The sequence below is a fragment of the Panthera tigris genome, chromosome C1 (assembly GCF_018350195.1).
Source record: "Panthera tigris isolate Pti1 chromosome C1, P.tigris_Pti1_mat1.1, whole genome shotgun sequence".
In the NCBI taxonomy this organism is placed as follows: Eukaryota; Metazoa; Chordata; class Mammalia; order Carnivora; family Felidae; genus Panthera; species Panthera tigris.
In genome coordinates this window covers 201,832,861-201,843,029 of record NC_056667.1, presented here as the reverse complement: position 1 = coordinate 201,843,029, position 10,169 = coordinate 201,832,861, and positions in this window count along the sequence as shown.

Genomic DNA, 10,169 nt, shown 5'->3' with positions numbered 1-10,169 from the left:
GGAACAGATCCTTCTCTACCATTTTCAAGAGGGAACATAGCTGTGCTGACATCTTGATCTCAGGCTTCCAGTCACCAGACCTCTGAGCTAAATCTCTGTTGTTTAAGCCTCTCGGTCTGCGGTGCTTTCTTACGGCAGCCCTAGCACGCTGACATGCCATCCCAAGCCTTTATACTCTGAGCCAGGTGACTCGGTCCCAAGACTCTATCTTGAGGGATGTTTGCACAGGGCCCTCACCTCCTTAGAGATACTCAAGAGCCTTGGTGCCTTTTCCAGTGGGGAACATTGCAAAGGGCTCTGTTCAGTCTACCTCCGACCCCTTGGTCGTCCTCATGGCCCCGTCCCTGGCTTCTAGGCTACAAACTTGGTATCCAAGTTTGGGGGAAATGCTGATGGCCATCGGCTGTTTCATGCCAACTCATCCCATTAGACATCAGGGAATGCTCCATTTCTCCCACTTCAGATGTCCTGGCCTCCTGGAGGCTTTTCCAGTTGTGTTCTCCCGCACCTGTAATTGTCAATCCCCAACACAACGTTCCCAGTGGAGTCTTTAATCCTGCGACAAGCGTGCTTCTTGCATACTCAAAGAATGGCCACTGTGTGTGCGAGACAAAGGAAACAGGAAAGGTGACCAACGCAGAAACTCAGAGTACCCCACTGGCACCCTTCTCCTCAGCCCAGACTGACTTGAATGCCCGCACCCTGCATGTTGAGGCCCAGAACACTTGTCTGACACATGTACCACCACCAAGGCCTGTCCCGTATGTCCAAGAGCTCAGAAGCCACGCCACCACGCCGCCCGGATGCAGACACACGAGCACATCGTCCTCTAGGGTTCCTCACAAATGGACCAGGAGCCCTCGGGGTGGGTCCTCCCCTAGCCATTCCCTGCAATCACAGTCTTGTGACCAAGCACGTTGGGAACCAGCCTGACGTAGTGGATATTTGTCCTCTGCGGCCACCCAAACCTTTGCAGACCCTCTACAGTTTTGGTCGTTGCCCAGGAGTACTGTCCCTCCGAGGTCAAAGCCGAGTGCCCCTCGCCGGACTCCCTTGCAGCTAGGGTACAGACGCAACCTGGGTTCCACCAAGCAGACTTGCCTGTGCAAGACCTGAAATCAGAAGTGAGCACAGGAGTGGAGGTGGGTGGGTCCTCTGAGAGCAGCGGTGCTGCTTTTGCTGGAGAAGCTGTACTGATGGGGCCGGTTCCTCTCTATTCCTCCCCCAAATACCACCTAACGTTCATTATTTCCTTTAACAAATTCCAGCTTGAAGCAGCTCAGCATTCTGACTGATAGAATCGGGGAAATGGCTCTGAGTCCAGGGCACAGGCTAAGCAGGCACCAGGCATTAGCAGGACCAATACCAGGGAGCTGGGGGCAGGCACATGAGAGAATGACAATCCTTTTTTTTTTTTTTTTTTTTTTTTTTTTTGAGAGAGGGAGAGTGTCTTTTTTTTTTTTAAGTTTGTTTGAGGTGGGGGATGGGCAGAGAGGGAGAGAGAGAATCCCAAGCACACTCCACACTGTCAGCACAGACCCAACGCGGGGCTTGAATTCATGAACCATGAGATCATGACCTGAACCGAAATCAAGAGTTGGACACTTAACCAGCTGAGCCACCCAGGTGCCCCGAGAGAGAGAATCTTAAGCAGGCTCCATGCCTAGCGCAGAGGTCCACATGGGGTTCAATCTCATGACTGTGAGATTGTGACCTGAGCAGAAATCAAGAGCCAGGCATTCAACTGACTGAGCCACCCAGGTGCCCCGAGATGACCATCTTCTTAGCAGACCTGGGCAGTCTCTGTCCTCTTATTACTATGTCACTCCTCACCAACTCTACTCCTTAATCTGTTGTGTTGTGTTTTTTTTTTAAGTTTATTCATTTGGGGTGCCTGGCTGGCTCAGTTGGAAAAACATGAAATTCTTGATTTGGGGGATGATGAGTTTGAGCCCCACATTAGAGGATTAAATAACCTCTAGAGGATGACTTAAATAAACTTTTTAAAAATAAAAAATAAAGACTGGTGCAGCTGCTCTGGAAAAGTGTGGAGGTTCCTCAAAAAATTAAAAATAGTTCTCCCCTATAACCCAGCAATAGCACTGCTAGGAATCTACCCAAGGAATACAGGAGTGCTGATGCATAGGGGCACTTGTACCCCAATGTTTATAGCAGCACTTTCAATAATAGCCAAATTATGGAAAGAGCCTAAATGTCCATCAACTGACGAATGGATACAGAAATTGTGGTTTATATACACAATGGAATACTACTTGGCAATGAGAGAGAATGAAATCATGCCATTTGCAGCAACGTGAATGGAACTGGAAGGTATCATGCTGAGTGAAATCAGTCAGAGAAAGACAGATATCATATGTTTTCACTCATATGTGGATCTTGAGAAACTTAACGGAAGACCATGAGGGAAGGGAAGGGGAAAAAAATAGTTACAAACAGAAAGGAAGGGAGGCAAACCGTAAGAGACTCTTAGAACAAAGAACAAACTGAGGGTTGATGGGGGGTGGGGGACAGGGGAAAATGGGTGATGGGCACTGAGGAGGGCACCTGTTGGGATGAGCACTGGGTGTTGTATGGAAACGATGAACCATGGGAATCTACCCCCAAAACCAAGGGCACACTTTATACACTGTATGTTAGCCGATTTGACAATTATATTAATAAATAAATCAATAATAAAATGAGTTTTAAAAAAATAAATAACAAAATTAAAATAAAATAAAGTTGATTTTTCTTTAGTAATCTCTACACCCAACGTGAGGTTCAAACTCATGACCCCCCAAATCAAGAGCCACACGCTCTTCTGACTGAGTCACCCAGGCGGCCCTCCATTCCCTAACCTTCATGATACACAATAATAACCTCATTACCTTAAATGTTGGTTGTGCTATCCTGGTTATAAACCACTTTAATATTCATAATCTCATTAGTCCACAACAATCTTCTGAGGTAGAGTGTCTTAATCCCATTTGACATGAGAGAGAGAGAAAGGGCTCAGAAAGTTGAAGTGATTTGCCCATGGTCCAGGGCTCTGGAGACAGCATGGCCAAGAATTGAACCCAGGGGTGGGGAGCCTGGCTGGTTCAGTCGGTAGTGCATACGACTCTTAATCTTGGGGTTGTTTGAGCCCCATGTTGGGTGTAGAAATTACTTTTTAAAAAATCTTAAAAAAAAAAAAAAAGAATTCAACCCGAGGGCTTCTGGTTTCATGTGCAATATTCATCCCCATGCATTACAGTGGCCCCAGCCCCACCCCCATGTCCTGACGTCCTCCTGCAACTGTTGAACTTTCCGCGTCACGAGCACAAACTGTGCCATCCATGAGAACGGAAATTCCAGATGAATTTTTTAAGGAGATTGCACCTTTGCTACCAGAGGCTGCAGAGGGGAGTGGTTAAGCATGAGATGGCTAGAGCCAAGCAGCCTGAGTTCACAGCCCAGCTCTGCCACCTGACAATCACATGACCTTGAGCAGGTTATTTACCCTCACCGGACCTCAGATTCCCCATCCGTAAAATGGCAATAATAATGGGGTTGTTGAAAGAATAAAATGAGTTCATCCATGTAAAGCACTTAAAACAGTGCCAGGCACATAGTAAATGCTCAGTAAATGTTAGCTAGCTTCAATCCCATTACAAATCTAAGAGACACGGTATTGAAAAGACCTCGGGTAACTTAAACTACGAAAAGTGACGAAAGGTACACACACGAAGTAAGCGGGAATGGTCTTACACTTAAAAGGACCGTTAAGTCAGTCTTCCAGCCAAACTGGGTACTAGTCATGCGATTTCAAAGACAGAGAGCTCCAGAACAGCTTTTATCCCCACTAGGATAGATTCTGACACTCCTTGGCCAGTGAACCAAACTTTGCTCTGGTAATCGTCCCTCAGCAGACTGGAGAGCTTCTAGAAGATGGGAGGGTGTGGGTTCCTATGTGCTACCGACGGAGCCAGTCGCCATTTCAACTGGCCTAGAATCCCCTCTGGCCAAGCAAGAGTCCCTCACCCCTGTTCCCCCGAGCTGAACACCCAGTGCCATTTGTGGTTGACTGGCCAGCCTCGTGATGAGTAAGACCTTATTTTTACAAGAGAGATACCATGGCTCGAGAAAGAGCCCCAACTCTGGAGTTGGGCTAAAACAAAAATAAAACAAAATACCAGTTCAATGCTTGGCACAGAACAGGTGCTCGACAAATGTCATTCTTATTTACTATTGTTATTTGCAGTGGTTCCGCCATAACCCGTGTCCCTCAGCAAACCTGGACTCAGATCTGAAACAAATCCAATCTGAGGGCACTGCCTCTCCCGGAAGGTTTTTTCACCCCTGCAGAGCCCACCTTTCAGCTTTGGATATACGGATTCTTTGTGGCTAGACTGACATTTTGACACAGAAGCTTAGGTCCTTTTGCTCTCCTCCCCCAACCCGCCTGAGCAGACAGCTTGCTTTGAATTTTGGCTTTTGAGAATGGGTAGGACAGAAGCCTGCAAGCCTTTCCGTCTTCTGCACTCAGAGTCGAAGTCTCAGGAAACCGAGGGAGGTTTGCAGAGGGGGAAAAAGAAGGGGTTAGCGAGACATGCAGTGTCTTGGCCAGAAAGGGGTGGAGGGTCCAGAGGTTGTCACAGACCCTTCGCCTCCCCCAGTCAGCAAAGCAGGAGGAGGCTCCCCCAAGATGTGGGGAATGGGGAGGGTGAGGTCAGTGAGCTCCGCCAACCTCATAGGATGGGGGCTTGAAATAAAAGTTTGAAAATGTTTTCATGGGGACGTCTTCTTGGTGGCTCAGTCGGTTAAGCATCTGACGTCGGCTCAGGTCATGATCTCACAGTTCTTGAGTTCAAGCCCTGAGTCAGGCTCTGTGCTGACAGCTCAGAGCCTGGAGCCTGCTTCAGATTCTGTCTCTCCCTCTCTCTCTGTGCTCCTCCCCTGCTCATGCTCATGCTCTGTCTCTCTCTCTCTCAAAAATAAACATTTACAATTTTTTAATGGAAAAAAAAAAAAGAAGAAGAAAATGTTTTTGTAAAGCAGGGTTTCAGGCATACCCAAGTGTGTAAACCAAAACCCACACACTCACTCTATACATCAGGTGTTGGATGTACCTCTGTGAAAAAATCAGCCATGCTCCCTGCCTTTGGGCTGTTTATAGTCAACAGACAAGCAACACATAAGTGTATTACAAAACATGGCAAGTGCCAGTTACAGAGACCACTGAGGTGGCACAGCTAAGGATACGCTCTGGAGAGAGGGGACGATTGAGCAAAGGCCATGAAGGGTATGGGGGGAAGCAGGGCAAATGAGAGCATTCCAGGCAGAAGGAAGAGCTTGGGGAAGGCCGGGTGGCAGGAAAGAAAAGGCATGGATATTTGGGTGTGGAGGGTCTGGATGGTGTTCTTCTGGCAGGACGTGGTATCCCTGGAGCCTGGAGCCACCAGGAGACGGATTTAAAATGACTGAGGGTGGGGGCACCTGGCTGGCTGAGTCGGTAAAGCATAAAATTCTCGATCTCAGAGTTGTGGGTTTGAGCCTCACGTTGGGTGCAGAGATTACTTTAAAAAAATAAGATCTGGGGCGCCTGGGTGGCTCAGTTGGTTGAGCGTCTGACTTCAGCTCAGGTCATGATCTCACAGTCCGTGGGTTCGAGGCCCGCGTTGGGCTCTGTGCTGACAGCTCAGAGCCTGGAGCCTGTTTCAGATTCTGTGTCTCCCTCTTTCTCTGACCCTCCCCTGTTCATGCTCTCTCTCTGTCTCAAAAATAAATAAATGTTAAAAAAATTAAAAAAAAATAAGATCTTTTTCAAAAATAATAATACAGTGACTGAGGGTGAGCCAGGGTGGACAGTCTAGAAGTCTAGAAGACAGCCTAGTCTAGAAGTCTAGAGGTCTAAGAGGCAAGAAATACCATTTAGGAAAAAGAGGGGTCCTGTCTGGGATCTGGCATCCCCTTGGTGAGAATCTTAACCTTCCTTGCCCTGAGCCTCCGTTTCCTCACCTGTAAAACAGAGATCATGCTTTTCCCTCAGGGCTGTACTGAGGGCAACGGCGTCACTGAGATGATCAGTGCAAAGACCAGCGCAAAGCAGGTGCTCCAAAATGGAGGTTATACTTCCCCGTTGTAGTCTTACCCACCCTTCGTGCGCCGGCTCCGAGGCGCCGTGTCCCACTCGCTCGCCGGACTGGAAGCTCCTTGAGAGCAGGAGCACGTCTGATTCGTCTTTATTCTCCACCCTCCCATCTTCTCTCCAGAGAGCCTGGCCCATTTTAAGAGCTCAATAAATGTCGTGGAATTGAAGACAAGCGCGCGAGTAATTATAGTAACTAATAAACTGAGGAATGTTTTTGCGGAGGACAGAGAAGTCCCCGCGTCCAAGATGATCAAATGACAGAGGACGGGCCAAGAAAAAAACATGCCATGGCCTGCTTGCATCCCCAGCAGTGTCCGAGCTCCCCTCCGAAGCACCCTGGGGAAACAGCCACTCGTGAACAAGCGGGCGGTCAAGATGTAGGTTTCTTCTGATTACAAAGGGCATTTCTAGGCAACAAAGCGGGCTGTGGTAACTCGCAGGCAGTTTGTTTAAACCAGCATTTATTTACTGCTTTCTGGCTCACAGAGCACTTCCACATGCATTACTGCACTCCACGATTTGGTGAACTGGCAAGTTATGGATGAGTCTCATCCTCGCTGTAGATCGAGGTGCCACAGATCGGTAAGGACAAGTGACCTGCCCGTGGTGGAATAGTCAGCCACAAAACTAAGGCATAAGCCTGGACCTTCTGGATCGAATCCACCGTGCCTTTCCCTGGATGACCATCACCCCACACGCACTCGTGAGTACACAGATGCAAAATACTGCACGCACCTGCAGACAGGCAACGCGCAGCCCAGCACTGTGGCTGAACTTCCAACCACGCCTAAGCGATCCGGGGAGGGTCTTCTCAGAAGCCACCGTGGCATCCTGGCAAAGGGGGAGGGATGTGACTCTTCATTCCACGTGAAGTGACCCATCAGCAAGGGTGGACCCTGTCTCATTGAGAAAGAAAGAAAGAGTCTTCGAGGTGACCTACTCCCCACCTTCCAAAGTCTCAGGAGTCGTCTATACCACTCAGTTTAGGGGGCACCTGGCTGGCTCAGTCAGTGGAACGTGAGACTCTTGATCTCAGGGTCGTGAGTTCAAGCCCCATGTTGGGAATGGAGTTTACTTAAAAAGTAAATAAAATAAAATTTTAAAAATAATAAAAAAATAAAAATAAATGAAAACTTTTAAGTTTTGGCCACTGACCGCCTAGGGCCTCATCTAAGTTTTTAAATGTTACTTTTGAGGGCGCTTGGGAGGCTCAGTGGGTTGAGCATCCAATTTTGGCTCAAGTCATGATCTTGCAGTTTGTGGGTTCCAGCCCCATGTCGGGCTCTGTGCTGACAGCTCAGAGCCTGAAGTCTGCTTCAGACTCTGTGTCTCCCTCTCTCTCTGCCCCTTCCCTGCTCATGCTCTGTCTCTCTCCCTCTCTCTAAAAAATAAACATTTTTAAAAAATCAATAAATAAAATAAATATTACTTTTGAATCATACCTTTAGGGGAGTTAAAAATATTTTTAAAATAAAAAGAGCCTCAATACCATCCCTGACCCCCTCTGCCTTGTTCTCATCTTCATCCCCGTCACAACTTGTCCCTCTGGAATTCACTTACACAAACAGAAGTAAATATGAATATATACATTTCATCTCATCCTACCTTATTTCTACAGAAAATGTGGCACAGTGCTGTTAGTGACGTTTTTAGGGAGTGACTCCTTTCTCTCCACTGCTTCAGGCCTGCACTGCCAGCAAGCCCAAGGCCAGACAGATGATCAATGAGCACTTGTTAGAGGGGAAAGGCCAGACTGGATGGACAGGTCAATCCCTGGGGCCAGTCCAGGGCGTGAGAGGCCAGTGTTTGCTGACGGCCATCTGTGCACAAGCATCAGTAGCAAAGCAGGTCCCATCCGCTCAGAGGGCAGCAGAGTGTCAGAAGCAGGTGCATCCTGGCACCTGGTGAGGCGTGGCGCTAAAGGCCAGATGCTTCCGAGAGTGGTAATGGTAATGGCCTCACCATCGTCCACTTCTTCGGTGGCTGATACCAGCACCTGTCTTCTGGGTCACCAAAGAAAGAGCAACCACAGGACAAAGGGCGCAGAGGACTCCACTGACTTGTTAAAGAAGACAAAGAAGCCCATAGAGATTTTAGGCACAAAGAAATGGAAGAAGTTCCTCGTGAACTACACCAGCCTCACACCGCTTTGCAAATCACACTACGATGACTAAACATTAGTCTGCCCCATAGGGACCATCTGACGGGACTTCTGGAGAAGTCCTTATAAATGGGCCCGACCTTTCTGAACCGTAGCTCTGGGCCAGCGGCTGGGGAAGGTCTCTCTTGGGGCCAATACCGGCTTGTTCTCAGATGGTCCAAAAGTGCTGATGGGGAAGGGGGTGTGCACACCACCAAGAAAGTGGACTAATCTTTTTGGGAAGTTTTAATTTGCTTCAATTAAAAATTCAGGCCAGCTCTGAGCCAACAGAAGTAGGTGAACTTATTTTCTGAACCTCTGCACAGTCCTTTCGCAGGCCTGTCACCGAGGGACCTCCACCCTAGCCAGCATTTCCCGACTGGTCAGTTCCAAGATTCACACCGCTTCCTCTCCACTCTCCAGCTAGACCAGACCAGGATCCAGCTGGGGAAGCAGGAGACAGAAACCATCTGGCTCTGAGGTGCAGAAGAAACCCCCTCTCTGGGGCCTCGGCTCAGGTCTGCCAGGTCTTGGTCATTTCTATTATACTGATGGCTCTTTTCTTAGGCGAATTGGCTCTACATCTCATGATCAAAGGGTGTAGGAAACACCTGGGAAAATGAGCTAATTTAGACGACGTACGGACCGTAGTAAGGGCTCACTAAGCCATAGCTGTTAGGTTATTACCTCCCTCATTATTTTGAGGTGTGCCTCTATAAATCCTCAAGGGAGCGTTACATACTGGCACCACCAGCCCCTCTCAGCAGTCCTGACCCAGAGAAGGTAGGTGATTTCCTGGAGGTAGTTTATGCGCTGCTGGAGAAGCCCTCGTGCCCTGACGTGTGCTCTAATGGGCTCTGCGGTAGGACCTGTGTCCTATTAACCAATCAAGTGAAGGAATAAATAAACTCATCCTTTCAGTGTACTTAGGAAGAAATATGCTTCAGGACAGGAACAATGCTGACCCACATGAGGGTCAGAAAAGGCAGAATTAAGGAGGGGGTCTTAACCAGGATCAAAGGCTTCTCCCTCCCAGGGCCCCACAGTTCCTTCACCTCCTCAGAACTCAGGGGCTTCTCAGGGTGCCTGGGTGGCTCGGTTGAGCGTCCAACTCTTGATTTGAGCTCAGGTCATGGTCCCGGGGTCACAGGATAGAGCCCTGCGTCAGACTCCAGGGCTGAGCACGGAGCCTGCTTGAGATTCTCGCCCTCAATCTCTCTCTCTCCCTGTGCCCTTCCCCCCCACTCATGCTCTTGCTGTCTTTAAAATAAATTAGACGGGAAAAAAATTTAAAAAAAAAAGAAACTAGGGGCTTCTCTCTTATACTTTTGCTCTCTCGTGAGCAGGGTTTGAGGCTGAGTGACAGGCCTCCAGTGGTATTGATTATTTCCCATACGACTCCACCCTCTGGAGCCCCAGGGTTTGCAGAGGCTGGCTGGGTCAAGGGTAGAACTGGGGCACAGTCTTCTCTAGCCTACAGCACACCCCAACCCCAGGCCCCACCTTGGACTCCCCCAAAGCAGCTTTACAGTGATGCCTGACCCAGTTTCCAGAGCACATCCCTCCCCCATGAACCCTAAGTCGAAGGCCTTCTAGTGGAGAGGAGTAACCCCCAGACCACTAACAAAGAAACCATACGCCCCTGCTCTCTAGGTCCACACCTTCCACACCCTTCTATGTTGACTTTTCCAATTGTAACAGATGAAAATTCCAGAAAACATGGCAGTCTTCCAAATTCAGGTATGCAAAAATGTGGTTTTCTTGACAACTCAACCCTATCCTTGTAACGAGCCCCCATTTCCAACCAACGGAGAAGTTAATCTGTTAACATTCAAGTCAAGTCAGCCTCATCAGTGATTTAAATTCAAGCGACTCAAATTTAACTTGGTCATATCC